Source organism: Prionailurus bengalensis, chromosome C2 (assembly GCF_016509475.1).
Source record: "Prionailurus bengalensis isolate Pbe53 chromosome C2, Fcat_Pben_1.1_paternal_pri, whole genome shotgun sequence".
Lineage (NCBI taxonomy): Eukaryota > Metazoa > Chordata > Mammalia > Carnivora > Felidae > Prionailurus > Prionailurus bengalensis.
Window position 1 is genome coordinate 84129848 of NC_057350.1, and position 24895 is coordinate 84154742.

The following is a 24895-nucleotide window of genomic DNA, read 5'->3' on the forward strand; positions in this document are numbered from 1 at the left end:
GTGTATATACGTGTGTATATATATACGTATGTGTATATATATACGTATATAAGTATACGTATACTTATATACGTATACATACGTATGTGTATATATATACATATATAAGTATGTATACGTATACTTATATACGTATATATATACACATACGTATATATATATGTGTATATATATGTAAAATCACACCTGCTATCAAGCTGCCTTATTGAGCCTACTCATGCTTCTCACTAGACTTAACATGTAAACTTAATGTCATTTGGTTTTATCCTAACATGTTTCTTTTAGGTATTTAATGCATGATTTTATTTTAAAATCAAATTAAATCTGCAAGGACCCTACCTGCTGCTCTGCCACTCAAACAGGTTTGAGATCCAGTATTTCAAGCAACTTCTCTATGTATAAAAGTACTTGTAAGTTAGTGACTTTTATTTACCTTAGTGGTGACACAAATTATTTACAGAATAAGTTTTAGAAACTATTGAGTACAAAGCCTAATCACTTTTAAACATCAAGTTGGTAGACTTTAGGATGTGCCAAATGCTGAAAAATTATAAGCCCTTGGGTGATGAATTTACAGTGACAAACCCATCAATTAAAGTTAGTTCAGCTATTGTGTTTTTTGTTTGTTTTTAACTTTATTTACTTTGAGAGAGAGCATGAGAGTAAGGGAGGGGGAGAGAGAGAGAGAGAGAGAGAGAGAGAGAGAGAGAGAGAGAATCCCAAGCAGGTCTCCTGCTGTCAGCACAGAGCTCTATGGGGGGGGGGGGGGGGTGTCTAACTCATGAACCGTTGAGATCATGACCTGAGCTAAAAGCAAGAGTCAGACACTTAACTGACTGAGCCACCCATGAACCCCAGGTATTGTTTTTAACAGGATAAAGAATAAGGGTTTTGTTTTGTTTTTTTTTAACGTTTATTTATTTTTGGGACAGAGAGAGACAGAGCATGAATGGGGGAGGGGCAGAGAGAGAGAGGGAGACACAGAATTGGAAACAGGCTCCAGGCTCTGAGCCATCAGCCCAGAGCCTGACGCGGGGCTCGAACTCACGGACCGCGAGATCGTGACCTGGCTGAAGCCGGACGCTTAACCGACTGCGCCACCCAGGCGCCCCAAGAATAAGGGTTTTAAAATGTCAATAGTTGTCAGGTGGCCACATTTTGTTTTAATCACAACACAATCAGAATCATATAAAACGTATTTTTCATATATTTATATGGATACACTTATGAGGCTATTTTATTTACGTTTTTCAGTATACAGTCCATACCTAAATATTTATTGAAAAAGGATGTCCCAAATTTCTAGGTAAAAGTATATACAAAAATAACTGCAGTCACTTAATAGTATGTATTTGTCATAGGCTTGACCTTTGGGTTTTAATGAAATGGCAGAAAAACAAGGAAGTTAAAAGAAAGTTTTCTGAAAAAGGATTAAGGTTTTAGCAACTTGAACAGAAGTCAAGAAAGTTTAAATTAAAGCTTATAGCCCTAACTCAGAATATTTCTTTTTTCTGTTCAGGTATAAGTCACAGGTTTTGTCTAGATATGCAAGCTTTTGAATGCTGATTTAAAGATTGCATTTTGTACTTAGATACGTTAAATGCCCTCAATGCACAAGTGATGAGGAGTGTGGGATTTCAGAAGCTGCCCTTCTGGTGTAGCCATCTCTACTTGAATTTTAAAAATATATTAAGAATGCATAACAGGGGCGCCTGGGTGGCGCAGTCGGTTAAGCGTCCGACTTCAGCCAGGTCACAATCTCGTGGTCCGGGAGTTCGAGCCCCGCGTCAGGCTCTGGGCTGATGGCTCAGAGCCTGGAGCCTGTTTCCGATTCTGTGTCTCCCTCTCTCTCTGCCCCTCCCCTGTTCATGCTCTGTCTCTCTCTGTCCCAAAAATAAATAAACGTTGAAAAAAAAATTAAAAAAAAAAAAGAATGCATAACAAATGAGAACTGTTCATATTCAATTTCTGCTTCAGCCAGGGAACTCAATTTATCTCCTATAGAAATGCATTATTCTTGGGTGAATTCCTATAAACTTACAGGAAAAGAAAACATGATAAAACTCAAGTACCCTATTGATGAAATTAGGCAAACCGCATCTATAATACACTGTGGCTAACGTGATTGTTCTTGGAGATTTTATTATTGTCATCTTAATTTACACTTTTTAATGTTTATTTGGGGGGGGGGGCAGAGAAAAAGGGAGAGAGAGAGAGTCCAAAGCAGGCTCCGTGGTGTCCCTCCCAAGGAGGGCTAGATCTCTCCAACCATGAGATCATGACCTGAGCCAAACTCAAAAGTCAGAGGCTTAATCCACTGAGCCACCCGGGCGCCCCTAAATTTACAATTTTAAAACAACATATTTGTAATTCACTCAAAATTTTTAATTACAATGGAGATAAATACAGGAGTGTGCCACAGTCCTCTAAACAAGGAAAACAATCTAAACCGGGGTATACAAGGCGCTTAACTTTTAGAACGATATCCCTAAGCTATCATTTATTTATTTATTTATTTTAAGTAGAATTCTAATTTTAATCTTAGTCTATACCGGGTAGATTTTAAATCTATTTTACATTCCTAATAGAAATCAAGCTCGGCTGGTGGACCTAAAAAGCTGTAGCTGCAAATACTAAAAAGTAATTTTTAAAAAGCTGCTTGAAAGCAAGTGATTAATTACTAAAATCAGCTGTGAATTCAGTCACTGCCTCAGGGGTGAGTGAGGCATCCTAAAATATGGCGTTATGGTCCTTATTTAGCTACTCATACGTTGTTTACAGAATCAGCAAGCACAAATTCACATAAGGATTTCCTTCCCACCATCTCGGTAATAAGGCGACACTAGTTAAATAGGGCTAATTTTCCGGTCCTCCAAGGGCGCCCGCGCTGCCGTCCTCTGCAGTCCCAGAACTGCCTAAGGCTCTGGCAGAAGCTGCGGCGGTCACCGAGGGACAGTCGTGACCGCCGGGAGGGCTGGGTCTCTCGCTCCAGTCCTTCCGCGCGGGAACGCGCGCCGCTAGCTCCAAAAGGGCCGCAGGAGCACCGAAGCCGAGAGCGCGCGCTCCCGCGCGTCCTCCAGATCACCTTCAAGGGGGCGGGGAAGAGCTGCTTGGGCACAGCGACAGGACAACCGCCAATAAACACTCGGAACTCGCCCAGTCGTCCCGCCTGCAGGCAGCCGCCGGCGCCCAATCCCAGCTGTGATAACAGTCAAGAGCCCCAAGTGTCCAGAACTTGGGGGGCGGGGACATTAGGAACCAAATTAAGAAACCGAGTCCTGGACTGGTAGGAAGGTGGGGAGGTTAGGCGGGGACTCCGCGGGCTGAACGCCGGCGCCCCCGCCCGTCCCGACTCCCCGGGGACAGTCGCTCCAGGGCTGGGTTCCCGGCGCTGGCTCAGCCGCCGTCCGTGGTAAACAAAGGCTCGCGGGGGGTGGGGGTGGGGGCGGGGGTAACGGTCAGGTGACAGTGCCGAGCACATTTCGTAACCGCTTTAATGGGGCTTCTCTGGCCCGTTGCCCTGGGACCCACCTTGACCCCGTCAGTCCTCCCCAACAGGACCAACGGTGGCTCCCACCAAACGAAAAGACTTGAGACCTTCTCATTCTCAGTGCTTCTTTCGATTGAAAAAGAGCAGCGCCTCGTTCAAAGCCCATCAGCAACATGCGGGGCCCATCTGCCCAGCCCTGTCCGCCAGCTGCTCCTGCCCTCGAGGCGAAGGGGTGACCCACACCTGCTACCCCCAGCCCGGGCGGCCATGCTCCTCCCAACCCGCCCCCGGCGGGGCGCGCCAGCAGCGCCGCGGTTCCGGGAGGGTAGTGCCAGGAGGCGGAGGTGCCCTCCCTTCAGGGCTGCCGTTACAGTGCCGGGATTGAAGACCAACCCCCCCCCCCCCAGGGTGCCCTGGAGACGCTGCACCCCAGACAGAGGCCCTGCAATACCAGCCTCAATCTCCCCTCAGGCCCCACGTCTGGCTCCGAGACGCCGGCCAACACTGGCTTCCTTCTGCAGACACCCCAGTGGTCGCGACCTCGGCCGCCCCTCCGCTCCCGGCTCTGGCCGATTCGTCGCCTTTCGGCTAGTCCGGAGCTGTCAACCCTGGTACCTCTCGGCGAAGGCTGGAAACGGCCAGCAGCGGCGGCCCCTGCGTTCCCTCAGCGGCCCGCGGCGCAGCGCTCTCCCCAGCGCCGGCGTCCCCCTCCAGCCACCAGTGTCTGCTGTAGCTCACAACAAAGGAAACATGTGACCGTCCGGGCCAAAACACTGAGCGTCACCGACCCCTGGCCAATCCGAGTGGGTGCCCCCCGCCCTGGGGCACCCTGGGATATGTAGTTCCCACTCCTGGGGCGCCTTCCGGGCCACTAGGGTTTCCCGCTATGGGGGGGGGGGGGGGGTCGGTGCCAAATGTGAGGAGACCCAATTAGCAATCTAAGGGTGCTAATTCGGAAATACTTTGTTTTAGGTAGAAACGGGTTAAGGAAATCCATCCGTGTTAGGAGCCTAGTGAGAAACCCCGAGTCATTTGTTTATTGCCACGTCCCCAGGCAAAAGCGCGTTGCCGACAATTCTCAGAACCTTAGAGCGTGGGCCTAGGCATAGAGATCTTTTTTTTGACCCCTGTATACACAACCTGGAAATTTGAGGACCGGAGGGGTGAAAGGGACTAGCTCTGGTTGCTAGACAGGTCAGGGAAACTACCTTTCTCTGCAAATCTGTTCATTTCACTCATATCAGTCATATCAAATGCTAGGTTACCTTTTATTTTTTTAATGTTTATTATATTTTTGAGAGAGAGAGACAGAACATGAGCGGGGAAGGGCAGACAGAGAGGAAGACACAGAATCCCAAGTAGGCTCCAGGCTCTGAGCTGTCTAGCAGAACCCCAGGCAGCTCGAACTCGCCTTAAGATCATGACCGGAGTCCAAGTCCGAGGCTTAACTGACTGAGCCACCTAGGCACCCCTACCTTTTATTTTAAACCTAGTGCAAGTGAACAACGTTGTCACAAATCCTTATTTTTCTCAGGCAGATAGATACCTCAAAGGACAGCATTTTCTCCTTTTGTTTCTGCAAATATTTTTTCAACCACCTGATTTTTCAAACATTTAACTAGGTTTTGGCTTCTAATATTGGGATAACTTCTCTCCCTTCTATACTTTATGAATACAGTCATACCTTTTTGTTAAATAATGGAATGTGTTCCAATGACCGGAGGTGGAAATAAATAAAGAAGGCATGTTTCCAGTCCTTCTAAATATACTTTTTAGGCCTCTTTTCCATCTCTTATTAAAAACAAAAATTCTCAGGGAGCACCTGCTTAGCTCAATCAGAAGAGCCCAAGACTCTTGATCTCAGGGTCATGAGTTTGAATACCACCTTGGGTGTAGAGATTACTTAAATTTAAAAAAAACTTAAAAAGAAAATGCCTGCAATTTATTATGTTTACATATTAAATATTTAATAAATATTGAATTATTTACTAAGCTTCAGACTAAGTGCTATGCACTTCACATATATTCTCTAATCCTCATAATAACCCTGCAAAATAAGTGTCACTATTCCAATTTACAGATGAAGAAACAACAGATAGGATAAAGAGTTGTCCCCTGGTCACTCACTTATTGAGTGATGAAGCTGAGGTTTACACATAGATACTTAAAAAGAGTTTTAATTTATATTAATATAGGTACATAGTTATCTTTCTAAAAAGCTTATTTACAAAGTTACATATTACAAGGCTAGTGGTAAAACAGCAGTCCCATCTCCCATCCTTTATACTCCTCATTCTTTAGAAGCAAACCACAATTATTTGAGCTATTCTGGTTATTTGTATCTATATTTTCACATAACATGGCTATGTCTTAATAAGGAAGCTGTCATGCCTGTTCCCGCCATCCTTCTAATATTATAATTTCTGGTTAAATTGTTATTTAATGTTTATTAAGTCTTATTATTAAGACTGTGTATTTATTATTCAGTGCTGACTCAAATAATATACAATTTCCTGTCTCATATGGCTTTTTGTTTTTCCTGGAGTAGGAACCCATGGCTCTCCCTGCCTTTATAAAGTCCCAATTCCCTGGCAATGCATACAAGATCCTTCTTGATGCACCCTGGGGTCTACCTATGCAGCCTGAACACCAGCTTCGATGAACTACCCACAGCTGCCCAAAGGACTTTCTCTGTCTCCAGACCATTTGCATCCACAGCTTGCTCCCTATGCCTCTTATGCCACCTCCATTCCTTCACTGGGCTAACTCCTGCCTTTCCTTCCAGGAGTCCTGGGGAACTCTTCTTTCCTCCCCAATACCCTCTGTACTAGTTGCCTCTGCTCTGTCTTTCCACAGCAGCCCTTCCTTACCTCCTTCTTAGCAGTTAACACATTACTTATCCATGTTTATTTACATGTCTTTCTCAACTTAGACCCCTGAGGTCAGGGATCAAGACTTTTCTTTTTTTTTTTAGATTTTATTTTTATTTTTTTTTTAACGTTTATTTATTTTTGAGACAGAGAGAGACAGAGCATGAATGGGGGAGGAGCAGAGAGAGAGGGAGACACAGAATCGGAAGCAGGCTCCAGGCTCTGAGCCATCAGCCCAGAGCCCGACGGGGGGCTCGAACCCACGGACGGGGGGCTCGAACCCACGGACCGTGAGATCGTGACCTGAGCTGAAGTCGGACGCTTAACCGACTAAGCCACCCAGGCGCCCCTAGATTTTATTTTTAAATAATTTCTATACCCAATGTGGGGCTCGAACTCACAACCCTGAGATCAAGAGTCACATGCTCCCCCGACTGAGCCAGTCAAGTGTCCCAGGGATCATGTCTTAATTCATTTTGTATCATAGATTCCCTAGTAGATGTTCAATATGTTAACTGATGGAATGAGCTCTACTTCTTGAGGTTATAGGGATCAGAGTGAAAAAATTGCACGGGCACCTGGATGGCTCAGTCGGTTGAGTGTCTGACTCTTGATTTTGGTTCAGGTCATGATCCCAGGGTCGTGGGATGGAGCCCTACATAGGGGCTCTGCACTGAGCATAGAGCCTGCTTCAGATTCTCTCTCCCTCTACCCCCTTTCCCCATTCACTCACTCTCTCTCTCTCTCTCAAAAAAAAAAAAAAAATTTGTTAAAAAAAAAAAATTGCCACCAGACACCCTGGACTCATCTATATACGGAGGTCCTCAGACTCTGTTGCAGCAGTTGTGCAGGGTAATCTAATCAATCAGAGTTCTGAGAGTGGAAGAGATTGAGGGGACCCATAGAATAGGCAGCTCTGTAGACAGGAAGAGGCCTACTGGTGGGTGTGGGAGCTCCTCAGGCAACCAGAATACAGGTAGTTTCAGCATTGGTGGAGGGCCCTGGGAATTACACCTCTCCCACAAATCAATGAGCATGGCCGGGTGGCAGTCTTTTCCTCAGCTAGGGTTGGAATAGGAGCAGAGCAGAGATGTCAAATCCAGGGGGAATCTACTGAAGTTGAGTAAGATTAAGCTGAAACATGATTTATCTTATACAACGTTTACAATTCAGGTTGGCTTAGTCATTTGAAGGAGGCAGCTACGTGGAGTAGGGGAATCAGAGGGTCTTCAGACCTATTTTCTCTCCTTTCAGGGATATAGCATACTGTGCCATATTCTTTTCTTGCAAATACCCCATTTCCCTCTGTTCTGCTCTCCAGCACATCCACGACAACCTTTTTTAAAAAAAAAATTTTTTTAACGTTTATTTATTTTTGAGACAGAGAGAGACAGAGCATGAATGGGGGAGGGGCAGAGAGAGAGGGAGACACAGAATTGGAAGCAGGCTCCAGGCTCTGAGCCATCAGCCCAGAGTCCGACGTGGGGCTTGAACTCATGGACCGTGAGATCGTGACCTGAGCTGAAGTCGGATGCTTAACTGACTGAGCCACCCAGGCGCCCCCCACGACAACCTTTAAGGTATGGCCTATCATCCATAGTTCTTCCAGCATTCTTTTTTTTCTCTCCAGCCTGCTCCATTTCTTCATGCAGACAACTGTCAGGACATAGTAAATCACCATTCTCTAAATAATATGAAACACTTTCAGACCTTTCTGCCTCCCCTCTTGGCCTCTCACACTTAAAGCCCCTGTGCACTATTGTAGTAGAAATGTTGGTCATTGGTTAAGGCTCATCTCTGGTGCTACCTCCTCTGATTGTTTCCTCTCTCCTTGACCTGCTGTGAAGCCGTGAATACCTCTCAGGTCCTTTAGAAGTGACACTCACACTGTGTTTATATCCAGTCTCTGAATGTAGCTGTGTCCTTTGATCTCCCTTGTAACAAATCCCAGTTGCAAAACACTGATGAATGGAGATTTTACTGAAGGTTTCATAAAGAGAAAATCATAAGGCATTTCACACCACAAAACTCCATAACAATTCCCTTCAAACATCTCTTCTCCCTCATCTTAGCTTCTCTATTGGTATTAGCTACTCCTCTTTTCCCCACCAGGCACCCTCTCTTTGGACCTCTCTCCAACCACAAACTTGGGCTTCCTCCCTTTCCATGTTCTCTGCCAACCTTCCTCCTAGATACACCCCCCCTCCATCTCCTTTTCTGCAATTCGTATTTTCACACTCATCATCTTTCAAAGAGGAGAGTTCCATTCTTCGGAAGAGAGAATATTGAGGCTCCTGGCTAGCTCAGTTGGAGGAGTGTGTGACTCTTAATCTCAGAGTTGTGAGTTCGAGCCCCACGATGGATATAGAGATTACTTAAATAAATAAAACTTAAAAAAAGGGGGGGGTGCCTGGGTGGTTCAGCTGGTTGAGTGTTGGACTTTGGTTCATGTCATGATCTCATGGTTTGTGAATTTGAGCTTCACATTGGTCTCGCTGCTGTCAGCGTAGTGCCCGCTTCGGATACTCTGTCCCCGCCTCTCTCTGCCCTCCCCTGCTCATGCTCTCTTTCTCTCAACAAGAAACAAACATAAAAACAAACAAACAAAAAAAACCTTAAAAAAAAAAACAGAGAATAGCATAAATAACAAACAATGTCTGCCCACCCCACTCCCACCCCATTTTCCTCCATAGACTATTTAACGTCTTAGCAAGTCTATTACACAATACCACCTCGGAGTGTTGAGTGAAGGGGAGAGTAAACACAGCACACTATTTGCTCTTGGCACCTGAGTCTCTCCAGTCTTGAGGCCCACGCCTTCCCTCCCTTTTTCTCTGGTGAGTTTAGATGTGACTCATCTCTGAAGTCCTTTGAATGCAGAGATCCGACTCTCCCTGGCTATATAGTTACCAGGAAAGGTTTGAATTGTCCTCTTGAGATTCTTACTCCAATCCCAACCCAGACAGTCTAGTCCCACTAGACCAGTTAAAACTTAAGGTCAAACATAGAAGCATTAGGATTCCACAAGGAAAGATACAGCTGGAAATTTTTCCATTTTGAGATCTGGGAAAAGAGGTAAGTCTGCCACCTGGTAGGTGAGCTCCCTCTCCCCTTCCCTGAGTTTTCCCCTCATGAGCACAGTCTGCCATAAGGTGTCTTTCCTCAGAGCTGAAGCAAACCCTTCTTCTGCTGGTGGGTGGGGTGGCATTCCTTGCTTTGTTCTTGAAACTGTCCCAGGTTGACGTCAATGAGATGCCAAGGGTTGGTGATCCTGTTATCAAACTTGCTACACTAGTGCAGATAAGGGTGACTGGTCACCGTGAGTCCTGGGCTCTGACTTCAGGGGGCTGAGGCATACTTGCACCCTCCCTGCTCTGTGATGCCAGTCCCTACTCTGCTTTTCATTCTTCTGCCCTGAGGACATCTGATTTCACCTCCCTTTCTGCTTCCTTAATTCCTCAGTAGTGAGAATTCAGATGTTTCCTTTGGTCCCAGAGGAAACCTGACATTTTGGAAAAGTTTTGTCATAATTACTCCTGCCCTGATTGCCCTAGGTGGACCTGATTCTCCAATGGACACCCCCTAGCACCTTTTCACATGACTTGCTGTGAAACCCTCTCAGGTATGAACATATATGAAAAGTGTTTTCTCTTGTTCCTGGCATCTGGTCCCATGCTTAGGCCAGTTTAAAAAATGACTCTTCCCACTTTAAGCTCTGCTCAGCAATCTGTCCCACAGATGACTGTGAGTCCATATAGAATTCCTGCTGCTGGCCACGTGGACTTTGACGCCATCTCCAGTTTCTTGCTACCCTGTGTGACATTTAAGAGGCATATATAATTCCAACTTGATCTTTCTCTGCGGTCCCTAGCACTGCTCTCCTTCCAAATGACTGCAGTTTCTAAGAGTGTCTTGTCCCTTTGTGGTTCCCTTTTGCCTGATTGGAAGCCTTCCCAGGAATTCTTCGGCAGGTATGAAAGGGCTGGACCTGCCCAAGAATATCTGCAGCAGACCATTCCTGTTCTTGAAAGACCCCATCCAGTTTCTTAAGAAACTGCATCTGTTGAGGCTGGCACACTAATCTCCAGCCTGAGAATTCTCACTTTAGTAAGCTCAGTTGATGCTTGCTCATCAGATCCTCTAATGCAGATCTCAGAGCAATTCCCACACGGTGATAGATAGGCCAGGGACCACCCTAATTTGTGCTATGCCATTGTTCACTCCTTACATAGGCTCGGCACTCTGCTGGTCATGTCCTCTGTCTCCCTATGAAGACTGAAAATCTAAATGTTTCCAGTGGGGTTTCAGAGTTGGAGAGTCTAGGTTCAAAATTTATCTCGGTTTCTTAGTAGCTATATATCCTTGAGTAAATTACTTACTCTTTCCCAGTTTCCTCATCTGTAAAAATGAGGATAAAAATACCCACCTCATAGAATTATTATGAAGATGAACTGAGAAAAACAAAAACTATATATAGGGCCTGGAATATAGCAAGTGCTCAATAACAACCAAAGCTGTTACCCACCAATTCTAGCTAAATCCTATATGCTTTGTCCTCTGATTTAAGAATAGGAGGGGTGGGGGTGCCTGGGTGACTCAATCCATTGACTCTCTTGATTTTGGCTCAGGTCATGATCCCAGGCTCCTGGGATCAAGCCTCGCGTTTGAGATTCTCTCTCCTCTGCCCTCTGCCCCTCCCCTGTGCAAGTGTGCATCCTCTCTCTCCCTCTTTCTCTCTCCCTAAAAATAAAAAATTAAAAAAATAAATGAGGGGTAAAGACTGAAAGAAAGGAAATGTAAAAGAACTTATAACCTCTGTTATCTATATTTGAAAAACAAGCCAAAGCAGCCTGTCTGAATATTCACCAGGGTCCTGTCCTCTAACTTCTTTTGTCTTTTCCGGTGGGTATTCGGAGGATTAAAAAAATAGAAAGAGACTGACTACCAGATGTAGGAAAGCAGTTTGCCTCTGCTTTAAAATATCCACACTCAAAGGCCATGTATTTCCTCTGAGTTGCAGATCAAGGGGCTAGCAGTCAAGGGTTGAGGGAGATCTATGTTTTTTTCAGTAAGTTTTTGACACTAAGGAAAAAAAAAAACAACTATGTACATATATACACTTTGCAAATGAAACAAAAATGTTTTAAAAAACACTTGCCTGACAAATGTGATCAAATAAGCTCCTGTGGTCACTACTGCAATCTCCTTTCCTTCCAGCCCCAGATCTCTTTGTAACTGGCCTAGAAACAGCAGGCCTCCTAGGTCACCAGTGCACAGGGACAGATACTCTTGACCCTGCTTGTGACAGCATCGCAAACACATGCCTGACATACCTTGGATAGCCAGTCTGGTTCTATTACTGGTACATGAAAGTTTTGCTCCTGCAGCAAATCTCTAAATTTAGATGCTTTTCAGGATGAACTCTGAATGATCTTTGTCCTGAAGACTAGTAAGGAATTGGAGGGCACCTTGCTTTTTATTTATTAATTCAAGTGCCAGAGTAAATGTTTCATAATATAAAACTTGTGAAGATTGCCATATTAATGGAAAATAAAATAAAACACAGGAAGTATCTAAGATTTCTCCTTTACAGTTCTCATAAAAATTTTACCCTGGCTTCCTTTTTTTTCCCCTTCGCTTGAGTATGCAAAGCATTACCATATTATAGCAATACACTGTAGTAATACTTTGCACACTCAAGTGAAATAAAAATAAGTCGAGGGCGAAAATTTTTATCCTGGTAGCTTTATGAAGGTGTTTAGAAATAATACATTTTAGGAATTTAGTTCTCATATAATGTCAAGATGCTTAAATGTTGCCATTTTCATTAAAGAAAAAACAATTTCACTAATGAGAGAACTTTAGAGAATGATGAATTTACTTTAATAAAGGCTAGCCACATCAGAGTAACTTTTTCTTTTTTTGTACAGTCAAGGTATTTTTTAAAATTATTTTTAAATTTCTACTAGAATATATTTGATAATTAAAAATCATATAGGGGTGCCTCGGTGGTTCCATTGCTTAAGCGTCCTACTTCAGCTCATGACCTCAGGGTTTGTGAGTTTGAGCCCTGCATTGGGCTCTGTACTACCAACTCAGAGCCTGGAGCATACTTCAGATTCTGTGCTTCCCTCTCTCTAACTCACCTGGGTCATGCTCTGTCTATAAATAAATAAATAAATAAATAAATAAATAAATAAATAAAAAACAAATTGTATATATTTCAGGTATACAACTTCAAGATTTGAAATCATTGTGAAATGATTACCACAATCAAGCTAATTAACATATCTAGCACCTCAGATAGTTACCTTTTTTTTTTTTTTAAGATTTTGTTTTTAAGTAATCTCTATTCTCAGTGTTGGACTCGAACTCACAATCCTGAGATCAAGAGTTGCATGTTCCATGACTAAGCCAGCCAGGGTCCCACTGTTTTCTTCTTTCTTTATAAGAACATTTCAGAGCTCCCTTCTTAGGAAATTTCAAGAATACAATAAAGTATTATTAACTATAGTCACATTGTTGTACATTAGGGTCTCAAACTTAATTCATCTTGCAAAACAGAAACTTTGTACTTTGCTAAACATCTTCACATTTTCCCAGCCCCCAGCCCCTGGCAATACCATTTTGTTCTCTGCTTCTACAGCTTCAACTTTTTTTAGATTCCATATATAAGTGAGATTATGCAATATTTGTCTTTCTGTGTCTGGCTCATTCATTTAGCTCATCCAGATTCACCCATGTTGTTCCAAATGGCAGGATTTCCTTCTTTTTTGAGACTGAGTAATAATCCATTATATATATAGTATAGTGTTCACACACACATACACACATGCATCAGGACATTTTTATGGATATTCAAGAAGGTAACTTCGGATTCAGATGGACTGGGTTCAGATCCTGACTCTGCTACCTAACAGGGTGATGGTGGATGGTTTATTTAACTGCTTTGATGCTTTGTCTGAAAATGCATTCTAATAATACCTTTTTATTATGAGAATTAAAAGACAGCTTATAAAAAGCACATAGGCCTCAATAAAGGATGTTATTCAGTCAGGACATAGTGGTAAGCATTATTCGTCAAGATATTATGATAAATCCTATTATGACAGGAGCTAACTTTGTGTTGATGTATCCCGGCAAAGAAAGATTCTTCTTGTTTAACATAGGGTAGTAGAAAACAAATACACAGAAAAAAGAGGGATCATGGGGGGCCCTGCCATACCTTACCCAGTCACCCTGGACAAATCACCTAATCTCCTTGGGCCCCGGTTTCCCCCCGGCTTTTAGAAAAGCCACAGTGCCTTGCACTCATGAGGGCATTTGGCTAAACTGTTTCCAAAGGCTTGTCTAGTTTTTGAAGTACGGGAAGTCTGTGTTTTTCTTTGTTAAAAGGACTTCATTGGAAAAGGTCGTTTAGTTAAAGAAGCACCTAAATCAGAACATACCTGCAGGTACAAAAAATTCTTTGGAAAGGAATTGGTTGGATCAGAGGCTACACATGACCAGAAATCAGGTTCCAGGTCTGGGAGTAGGAAAGCCTGCTTGACAGGCTAATGAGATTGGGGAGGATAAACTGAACGTGGCTCCTCCACTGAACCTTTAAAACGACTCTTCCATTCATGAAGTAGTGCTCCCCACAAAGCCTCTCCAAGCTGCATCCCTGGCTGAGCACCAACTCCTTATGCAGTCCCCACTCCTAAGGGAGAGACTGAGCTAACCTTCCCTTTCTCTTAGTCACCCCGCTCCTGTGCCGAACCCCAGTTTGCCCCGCTCACAGCCTTTCTTGTGGGACTTGTTGCCTCCCCAAATTCAGCCCCCCGCTCTTATTATTTTTAGCTCCCAACTCAGGGACTTTTTAGAGTAAACAATCACATGCACTAGGGAATTTACGACATCACTGGCTTGTGCTCTCCCTCTTACCTTCTCGTTAAAAATCCCTTCCTGTAAAAAGAAGAAATGAATATTTTTTTAAAGTTCTCTTTTTCCCAATTTAAAAGTATTATATGCTGAGTAGACAACTTTAGAAAAGAAAAAGAAGAGATTGCTACCCAAAGATAGCTATTCTTAGCAATACATTTCCAATTTTTTACTTTATGTTTATATTAATACATCTATAGCTATTTATACATAGTTTTAAATATTTGAGTCAATACTATACATACAAAATAAACTCTTATATATCAACATTTAATATTCAGTTTTCTATTTCCTTCTCTCTAATCTGTTTTCATCTTCAACCTCTTGGCAGTCCCAATGACACTGACCTGTAGCCTGGAATTAGCTTGCATCAACATGTTATAACTAAATAATTGAGATCAGTTGGAGTTTTATATGTTAAAAAAAGATGTCTTTCCCCAAATTGAAGGTGATAAAGGCTCATCAACTCTGCAAACATGAATCCCATTTTTATTTTTGATGTTTTTTTTTTTCAACGTTTATTTATTTTTGGGACAGAGAGAGACAGAGCATGAACGGGGGAGGGGCAGAGAGAGAGGGAGACACAGAATCGGAAACAGGCTCCAGGCTCTGAGCCATCAGCCCAGAGCCTGACGCGGGGCTCAAACTCACGGACCGCAAGATCGTGACCTGGCTGAAGTCGGACGCTTAACCGACTGCGCCACCCAGGCGCCCCTATTTTTGATGTTTTTTGAGTCTCCTACCATACAACTACTTTAGTGTTACCTAATATTTTCAGTTTTATTTTTTATTCCTCCCTCTCCTTTTCTAGTAAGAGGGAAGTTTGAAATAAGATTAAAATCTTTCATTAAAATATAATTCACAATGTCACTATGCTATCAATACCACTATTTCACATGTATTTCTCACAGGCTCAGCATTTGTTTACATACTTACTATTTTATATATTTTTTTCATTTAAGACTGTACTGGGAACATTTTCTATGCTTTATTAAGTACACTCAATTAACTTCATATTAATAATGAAAACAGTAATGGCAACATTTTCTAAGCACTACTGTAGGTGTTTGTTAAGTGCTTTACTTAAAGTATCTTGTTCAATCTCCATAACAACAGTACAAGATAGCAACTATTATTAGCTAACCCCATTTTACAAGGGAAAACTGAGAAACAGGAACATTAACTACTTTGCACAAAGGATGAAGTTTAGAAAATCTGACTCTAGGGTCTGTGCTCCTTCTGAGCCATTATATAGTTCTTTGTCCTTCATAATGTGCATTGGTAGCTGTGCCTTACTTTGTTCAATTATTCCATTGTTTTTGGATACTTATATTACATCTAGTTTTTTTCTCCCCCAATTTTGATAATTCTGCAATGGACATCTTTCTGCATATAAACTTTTACTTCTAGTGCAGGATATCCTTATGGTGAATTCTCAGAAATGTAAAAGGGAAAATCATTTCGTCCAAAAATTTTATTCAAGGGGTGCCTCGGTGGCTCAGTCCGTTAAGCATTCGACTTTGGCTCAGGTCATGATCCCCCGGTTTGTGAGTTTGAGCCCAGCATCAGGCTCTGTGATAAGAGCTCAGAGCCTGGAGCCTGCTTCAGATTCTGTGTCTCCCTCCCTCTCTCTCTCTCCTTCTTTCTCTCTGTCCCCTCCCCCACTTGCACACACATACACTCTCTCCCTCTCAAAAATAAATAAATGAACATTAAAAAACTTATTCAAGAGGCACCTGGGTGGCTCAGTCCGTTGGACACCGACTCTTGATTTCAGCTCAGGTCATGATATATTAATACATCTATAGCTATTTATACATATTTTTTGCATATTTGAGTTAATACTATACGTACAACCTTAAGCACATCCTACTTAAGATTCTTTCTCTCCCTCTCTGCCCCTTCCTGGTGAGTGTTTTTTCCCTCTCTCAGGGGAAAAAAAAAAAAAAAAGACTTGTTCTCTCTCCCTCTGCCCCTACTGCGCCCCCCCCCCCAAATGTTTTTTTTTTATTCAAAAGGACCTTATTGGAGGAGCTGTTGGGAGAAGACAAGGAGAATTTATTCAGTTCTTTTGCCACACGCTCTGAGCTGAGCCCCCCAACTTCATAGTGTGGGGTAGGGGACATGGCACTGAGGAATCTTGTCCCTTTCAAGCTGTGTTTGGTGTCTCTCCTGTTACAGGACTTCTTATTGTCAAAACATTTATCACAGGCATTTTAACTTGTTTCATCATGTTACTCCCACTTAAAGAAAAGCACTGTTTGTTTTCCTTCTTTGTACCCAGGACTTAAGATAATGTCCTGTACATAGTAAGTGCTTTACAGACGCTTGTCAAGTGAACAAATGAAAAATAGAGAAAGAACTCTCTTAACTGTGAACTCTCAGTTTCAATGAAATTAAACTATGATAGTAAAGATCAATACCTCGTTAGGGTATGTGTTAAGTACTGAGGTGTCTATTAAGTGTTTTTATTTTGGTGCTTTTGGGGCTTTGCCTGCTAGAAGGTGCTGTCTCTCCTGGGGTTACCAAATTCCTACAGATAGCAAACAACTCTTTTAGGAGAGTATCTTTTATATGTAAACCAACCAATCTAAGACCTTATCCCAACCAGTGCTTCTCACTGGGCTCTCACCTTTGGGTCATTGTTCCCCTGCCTTCATTGCCCCGGGGCTACGTACCTGGCTACTAGAGACAGCCCCAAAGTCCTAGAGTCTGCTGAAATTACTCAAACCACCCAATTCTAAATCTGCTTCCCTGCCTCACCTATTCCTTTCTGTTCTTGGCCATGTTTTTCTCTTGCTTCCTCTGCCTCCTGATGGATTCTAGTGCTTCCGCATGCGGCCCCATGTGGCACGGTGTACCTCCTTTGCTGGGAACTATGAGTAACTATTTTTTCAATGACAGTCAACTGCTCATATGTTGGTCTTGCTATACTTGAATAATGAAATCTACATCTTCAAGCAGAGTAGTAAAATTGACAATGACTGAGATAATGGCTGAAACATTGTGACAATGTAGGGGAACAGTAGGGCTGCAAGATGTAACTGACAGTAATAGTGGCATTGACTACAGGTTACCATGGGTAACAGCCAAGGAGAGGGCATGATAATTATGATAATTAGTAGCAATAATAATTTTATAATCTTACAGAGTACTTCAATAATCTCAAAAAATAATAATCTCACTGCTTTACACTTTCATACATAATATCTAATTTGCTTTTTACAACACGTATCTCCAGGTAATATTATTATACTGATTACAGAATAGGCTAGGTCTTCTGGTAAGTTCATAGAACCAGAAATAAAACCGAATATCACCAGAACCTATCTCCTCTTTGTAAAATTGAGGAAACTGAGGCCCACGGAGGGTATGATGGTTAATTTTAAGTGTCAGTTTGTTTAGGCTATGGGTTGCCCAGATATCTGGTCAAACGTCATTTCTGGGTGTGTCTGTGAGGGTGTTACTGGATGAGATTAACATTTGAATCTGTACACTGAGTAAAGCAGAATATCCTCTCTAATGTGGGTGGCCTCATCCAATTGGTTGAAGGCCTAAATAGAACCAAAAAGATGAAGAAAAAGAAAATTCTCTTTCTGCCTGATTGTCTTTGAGATGGGACCTTGGTCTTTTCCTGCCATTGGGTCAGACTCAAACTGAAACTATACCATTGGCTCTTCTGGGTCTCCAGCTTGCCAATTGCAAATATTGGGGCTTCTCAGCTTCCATAATTGTGTGAGTTGATTGCTTATTATCTATTTATCTCTCTCTCTTTCTCTCTAATGTACCTACCTACCTACTTTTTCCTATTGGTTCTGTTTCTTTGGGAAACTCAGACTATAACAGAGGGGAGGAAAGTCTGGCTTTGTTTGATTCCATCCCTCTGAATTGTCACCCTAGATGTCTTTTGCTGACTAAGCCTAACTTAAGTTAGGAGCCATCTCAGAGTCTGGCAGGAAACAGGACAAAGCCCTAGCATACAGTGGCTTGGGACCAACTTCTAAGGCTCCCTTCCTGCTGAGGTCTGGCTGACACTCCCTGGTTAGCACCCAAAGTCCATCCTTTTTGCCTTGGGCCAGAGCTGAGCCAAGAGCCCAGGTTGGGTCCTTTCACCTCTGCTCACAACATTTCACAACAGCACACATCACTCCTCTTGAGATGGTACCTGAGGAGGACAAGGCTCTCCTGTAAGGTAACTATCTTCAAGTTACTGGGATGCCAGGCTGGCTTGTCCTTGGGGACCCAGGCAGGGGATCAAGGTCGCTTGAGGTTTTAAGACAGGGGCTTAGATACAAGCCATTCCCATTCTTGTAGTAGGTTCAGAATGGAAGCAGCCACCAGACTAGGATATAGAAGGCTGAATTATTAGTCCAGGTACCTCAGATTGCCCAGAAAGGAAATTTGCCCTATAGTGTAAGATTAGGCTGGATTTGCAGCCTAGAAGAGGTAGAGTTTAAAGCACTGCAGAATAGGGAGCTGGGCAGTGCTGCTGGAGACATTTCCTTCTGCTTATTTCATAACCACCCACATTTTATTAAAAGAACCATTGGGGGGCGCTTGGGTGGCTCAGTCGGTTGAGCATCCAATTTCGGCTGAGGTCATGATCTCACAGTTCGTCAATACAAGCCCCAGGGTGGGCTGGCTGCTGTCAGCCCAGAGCCTGCTTCAGATCTTCTGTCCCCTTCTTTCCCTGCCCCTCCCCCGCTCATGCTCCCTCAAAAATAAACATTAAAAAAAAAAAAAAGAAAGAAAGAAAGAAAAGAAAAAAAAGAACCATTGGGAGCTGAGGCATTTAATGTCCATTGATGGATCTGACCCCATTTAGAATCAGAGAACTTTTTTTTTTTTAACCAGAGAACTTTTATATGAGACAAATTTAATGGTAGCAGCAAAGCTTGGTGGGAAAAGAGAAGCAGCAGCAAGTTCAGACAAAGAGAAATGGCAAAAATAGAGAGCACTCAAATTGTCTGAGCTAGTTTCTGTGCTATTAACTATAGCCAGGAGCTACTCTGACTCCTGCTGATGTCACCACCAGAAATAAAATCTGACTTCTCCTCTGGATTGCAACCTTCGCTAACGAATGTTGTGTCTATAAAATGTGCTGAAGACATGACCAAGAGCTGCTGTGAGGGTGCTGGCTCGGTTGGTGGCCAGCAGGGGCAGGGAGCAAGGAATTAGTGCCAAGGAGAGAGGCACGGTGGAAGCCAAGGGCTGGGTCAACAGGCTCAGACAGGATCTGGACAAGCGTTGGGCCTAAAGAGGTATCAGATCAGTAAACATTCAGAGGGAAGCCAGGTTCTCTGGTTTACAAAGAGATTCTGGACCAGAGGAATGGAGAAGGCAGAAATGGAGGCTGGGGGACAGATAGCATCAGGTAATTTTCAAATTTCCCTGAGAGGAGGTCACAGCCCTATAGCTTTGGATCAGGTTTTTAAAAAATGAAATTGAATAATTTTAATTTTTTTTTGAGAGAGAGAGAGAGAGAGAGAGAGAGAGAGAGAGAGAGAGAGAGAGAGAAGGTGCATGCACGCTGGAGCAAGGGAGGGGTAGAGGGAGGAGAGAGAGAGAATCTTAAGCAGGCTTCACTCCCAGCTCGGAGACTGATGGGGGCTCAACCCCACCCTGGGATCATGACCTGAGCCTAAATCAAGATTTGGGTGCTCAACTGACTAAGACACCCAGGTGCTCCCTGCCTTTTTAAGTTATCTCTATATCCAACATGGGGATGAATGCATGACTTCAAGATCAAGAGTCACAGCACTCCTCAGCCTCCTTGCTCTTGCCTGTTGTCATCTCCTCTCTGTGGAGTGGAGAGTCTGAGAGAAAGAAACATAGGAAGAGACTGGAATTTCCTTCCTCTACCCTATCTGGTGCTGTTTGGTCAAGAGCCCAGCCCATGTCTGATCTTGTCCCAATCTTTTATTTATTTATTTATTTATTTATTTATTTATTTATTTATTTATTTATTTTCAACGTTTATTTATTTTTGGGACAGAGAGTGTCCTAATCTTTTAAACTTGAATTCTTTTCCCTGGAAGCAGTAGGCTATAGAAAAATCTTTGGGTTCTGGAGTCAGAAAGAACTGGATTCAAATTCCAGTTCTGCTACTTACTAGCTAAGTGATATTGGACAATAGTTGTTTGATGTGTCTGAACTTCAGTTTCCATATATGTGGAATGGGCAAGATAATAGGGACGTAGTGAGGATTAGATAAAAGAGAAAATGGTGGTGTGTGGGTGGCTTGGTTAGTTAGGCGACTGACTCTTGGTTTCTGCTCAGGTCATGATCTCATGGTGTGTGATTTCAAGCCCAGCATCGGGCTCTCTGCTGTCAGCACAGAGCCAGCATAGGATCCTCTGTCTCCTTCCTCTCTGCTCCTCCCCCACTCATGACCTCTTTCTCTCAAAAATAAACAAACATTAAAAAAACAAAACAAAACAAAAAAACCAACAATGTGAAGCATATGGCCTGGTGTACACAATGTATTTAACAAGTAATAGTCCTTCCCTATTCTTTTTTTCTATCATGAAGGGGTTAGATTGGGTCTGGAGTTGGCATCTCAAATGAGGCACTGGAATCATCTTTCTAATAACTGGAGTATGACTTGTATGACAAGAAGGTTACACATTTTCTCTACGCCTTTGACATTTTGTTCTACAGCCTAGAACAGTGATTCTCAAACTTTACCAGGAACCAGAATCACCTGGAGGATCTGTTAAACAAATATTGGTGGGCCTGATTACCTAGAATTTCTGATTCTATAGGTCTGGTGAAGAGTCTAGGACCTTGCATTTCTAACAAGTTCTCAGTTGCTGCTGCTGCTGCTGCTGCTCGTCTGGAAACACATTTTGAGAAGTGCCGGCCTAAAACATTTTATTACTCTCCTATCCTTCTGGTTAACTCCTACTCATCCTTTAAGTCTCAGATTTGATTTTTATTACCTCTAGAAAGTACTTTTTAAACTATTTATTTTTTTAAGTAATCTCTATACCTAATGTGGGGCTCAAATTCATGACCCCAAGATCAAGACTCACATGCTCTACCAACTAAGCTAGCTAGGTGCCCCTAGAAAGTCTTTCTTAAACCTGAAGTCCAAATTAGGCATTTATTCTCTGTACTTTCAAGGCTTCCTGGGCTTGCTTGCTCATAGGACTTATCACAACGTTCTGTAATTGTCTTATTACTTGTCTATATCTGTAATTACTTTAGAAAAGTGACTATATCTGTCCTGTTCATGGTTGTATCTTCAGGGCCTTGCTCAATACCTGGTACATAATAGGTACTCAATAAATGCTTGTTGCATGGATGAGTGAGCTAGACCCTGGGTAATTGGAACCAGAGCCTAGTGACTCATGAGGGTGAGGCAGGTAAAGGGAATAAGTTCTAGTGGCCAATGGCCAGGCAAGTCTAGGAATTTAGTGCCAGGGAGAGAGGCAGAGCATTGCAGGAATTATAGGTACAAGTACTGGACCTGAGGAGCTTGGTTTACCCTCTGGGATATGGAGAACAGGGCAGAACCCCATATCATAGAAGTTGAGCAGGGACTAAAGCTCTATTTCTGATTAAGATGATTGATTTATATATAGATGGACCTCAAGGGTATTATGTGAAATGAAATAATTCAGATGGAGAAAGACAAATACTGTATGACCTCTCTTAAATGTAGAATCTGAAAAACCAAAACCAACAAAATAAAAACCCAAGTTCAAACATACAAAAAACAGATTAGTGGTTGCTGGAGGTGGGTGGGGTGGGAAAAATGGGTGAAGGAAGTCAAAAGATAAAAAGAAAAAAAATGTATATATAATATGTGGCCATGAATTTGGACATTGTTATCTGGGACTTGGGACTTCCTATTGGTTTGGGCAAGAGATATTTGTGGTGTATTTTTGTGTTTAACATCATTTAAACTATCCAAAAATTTGTAGTATTTGGCAATTTAATTTTCTGTTGTATAGACAGAGTGACACAACATATGCCTCATTAAGCTATGGAATTCCCCTCTCCCCCTAAAAAAGATGCTTGATCCAAAAAGCAGGATTTAAAATATTAGTGGTCCCATTATTGTTTGATAACTCAAACATACGGTCTATCTTGGTGACTGTTTCATGTACACTTGAAAAGAACGTATCTTCTGTTGCTGAGTGGTGTTTTCTACAAATGTCAATTAGGCCTAGTTAATCAATATAGTTGTTCAAATCTTTGATATCCTCACTGATTTTCTATTTACTTGTTCTGTCAATATTTGAGTGGGAAGTATTTATACCTCCAAATATAATTATAGATTTATCTTTCTTCTTTCAGTTTAATTAGTTTTGCTTCATGTATTTGGAAGCTATGTTAGCTGTAGACACATCAAGTATTTTTATGTGTTTTTGAAAAAATTATTACTTTATCATTATGAAATGTTCTTCTTTATCTCATTCTGAGGTTCTGAGGTATAATCTATCTGATTAATAAATATTTATTATAAATATTATAATATATTATATTTATTTTATATTTATATTAAATATAAATATTGGGATTTTTAATATTTATTATAAATATTATAATATATAAATAAAAATTATAAATATTTATTTATAAATAAATAAACGTTGAAAAAAAAAATTAAAATGAGTTTCTTGTAGGTAGCATACAGTTGAGGGTTGAGTCTTGCTTTTTTATCAATGTGATAATCTCTATCCTTTAAGTACAGTGGTAGATAATTTACATTTAATGTAATATTTGATATAGCTGTGCTCTAATTATTTTTAAAGTTTATTTATTTTTAGTAATCTGTACAAAGTGGGGTTCAAACTCATGGCCCTGAGATCAAGAATTGCATGCTTTCCAGGCTGAACCAGTCAGGTGCCTCAGACATAGCTGTGTTTCAATCTACCAATATACCATTGATTTCCTATTTGTCCCATTTGCTTTACTCATTTTCCCCATCTTTTCCTGTTTCCTTTTGGATTAATTGAGTATTTTATTTCCACAATAAGCTTATTATCTACATCTCTTTTCTTTGGCTTATTTTTAGTGGTGTAAGATTTACAATACACATTTTTAATTTAGAACAGTCTATTTTCAAATAATATTACACTGCTTCATGTGTAATGTAAGAAACTTATAACAGTATACTTCCATTTCCCTTTTTTTGTCATTTGTGCTATTATAATACATTTTACTTCTACATGTATTATAAACTCTACAATATCTTGGGGAGTATTTTTGCTTTAAATAATTAATTATCTTTTATAAGAATTAAAATATGAAAGAGTCTTTTATATTTACCCACATATTTACCATTTTTGGCATTCCTTATTCTTTATGTCAATTTAAGTTTCCTCTGGTATAATTTTCCTTTTGTTTGAAGAACTTTTTTTTTTTTTAACATGTATTCTATGACAGGCCCACTGGTGGAAAATTCTCTCAGCTTTTGTTTCTCTAAAAAAGTTTTATTTAACTTAATTTTGAGGGGACATTTTCAGGGTACAGAATACAGAATATAGAATTTCCTGGATACAGAATTCCAGGTTGACTTTTTTTTTTGCTTGCCTTTTTATTTTTAAATTTATTTAAATTTATTTTTATTTTTTTAAGTTTATTTATTTATTTTGAGAGATTGCATGCATATCCATGGGGAAGGGACAAAGGCAGATTGAGAGAGATAGAGATAGAGATAGAGATAGAGAGAGAGAGAGAGAGAGAGAGAGAGAGAGAGAATCCCAAGCAGGCTCTGCGAGAGAGAGAGAGAGAGAGAGAGAGAGAGAGAGAGAGAGAGAGAGAGAGAGAGAATCCCAAGCAGGCTCTGCATTGGGAGCACATACCAATCCCAAGAACCTCGAAATCATGACCTGAGCTGAAATCAAGAAAGGGACCCATAACCAACTAAGCCACCTAGGGGCCCCTTGCCTTTTTTTTTTTTTAAATTGACACACAGCATTACATTAATTTCAGGAATACATAGTGATTCAACAACTATATGCTATGCTTACAAGTATAGCTACCATATATCACCATAAAATGCTATTACAATAGTATTGACTATATTCCCTATGCTGCACCTTTCATCCCTATGGCTTATTCATTCTGTAACTAGAAGCCTGTGCTTCTCCCTTTCACCTATTTTGTCCATTCCCCTACCCCCATTAACCCTGCAACTATCAGTTTGTTCACTGTATTTATGGGTCTGTTTCTGCTTTTGTTTGTTCATTTGTTTTTTAGATTCCACATACAAATGAAATCATATGGTATTTGTCTTTCTCTGACTCATTTCACTTAGCAATAATACTTTCTAGTTTCACCTACACTGTTGCAAATGACAAGATCTCATTCTCTTTTTTAATGGCTCAGTAATATTCCATTGTATATATTTACCACCACTTTTTTATACATTCATTGTTCAGTGAATACTTTGGTTACGTCTATTTTTTGGCTATTGTAAGTAATGCTGCAATAAACATAGAGGTTCATATATCTTTTCAAATTAGTGTTTTTGCTTTCTTTGGGTAGCTACCCAGTAACGGAATTACTGGATTGTATGAGATTTCTTTCTTTCTTTTTTTTTTTAAGTTTATTTATTTATTTTGACAGAGAGAGAGAGAGACAGACAGACAGAGAAAGCACT

General features: G+C 41.5%; 1 protein-coding gene across 3 annotated transcripts in view; it reads right to left on the reverse strand.

Annotated features, from left to right (window-relative positions):
- Positions 1–4279, reverse strand: part of KLHL24 (kelch like family member 24) — a 43423-nt gene extending 39144 nt beyond the window's left edge. For 2 of the 3 annotated variants that reach the window (XM_043594789.1, XM_043594788.1), the window contains exon 1: positions 4106–4278. The gene's annotated coding sequence lies outside the window, so the exon portion shown is untranslated. Of the gene's footprint in view, positions 1–4105 lie in introns of all 3 variants that reach the window. The other variant, XM_043594790.1, reaches the window with a different exon arrangement.
- Between the last annotated feature and the right edge of the window lie 20616 nt (positions 4280–24895).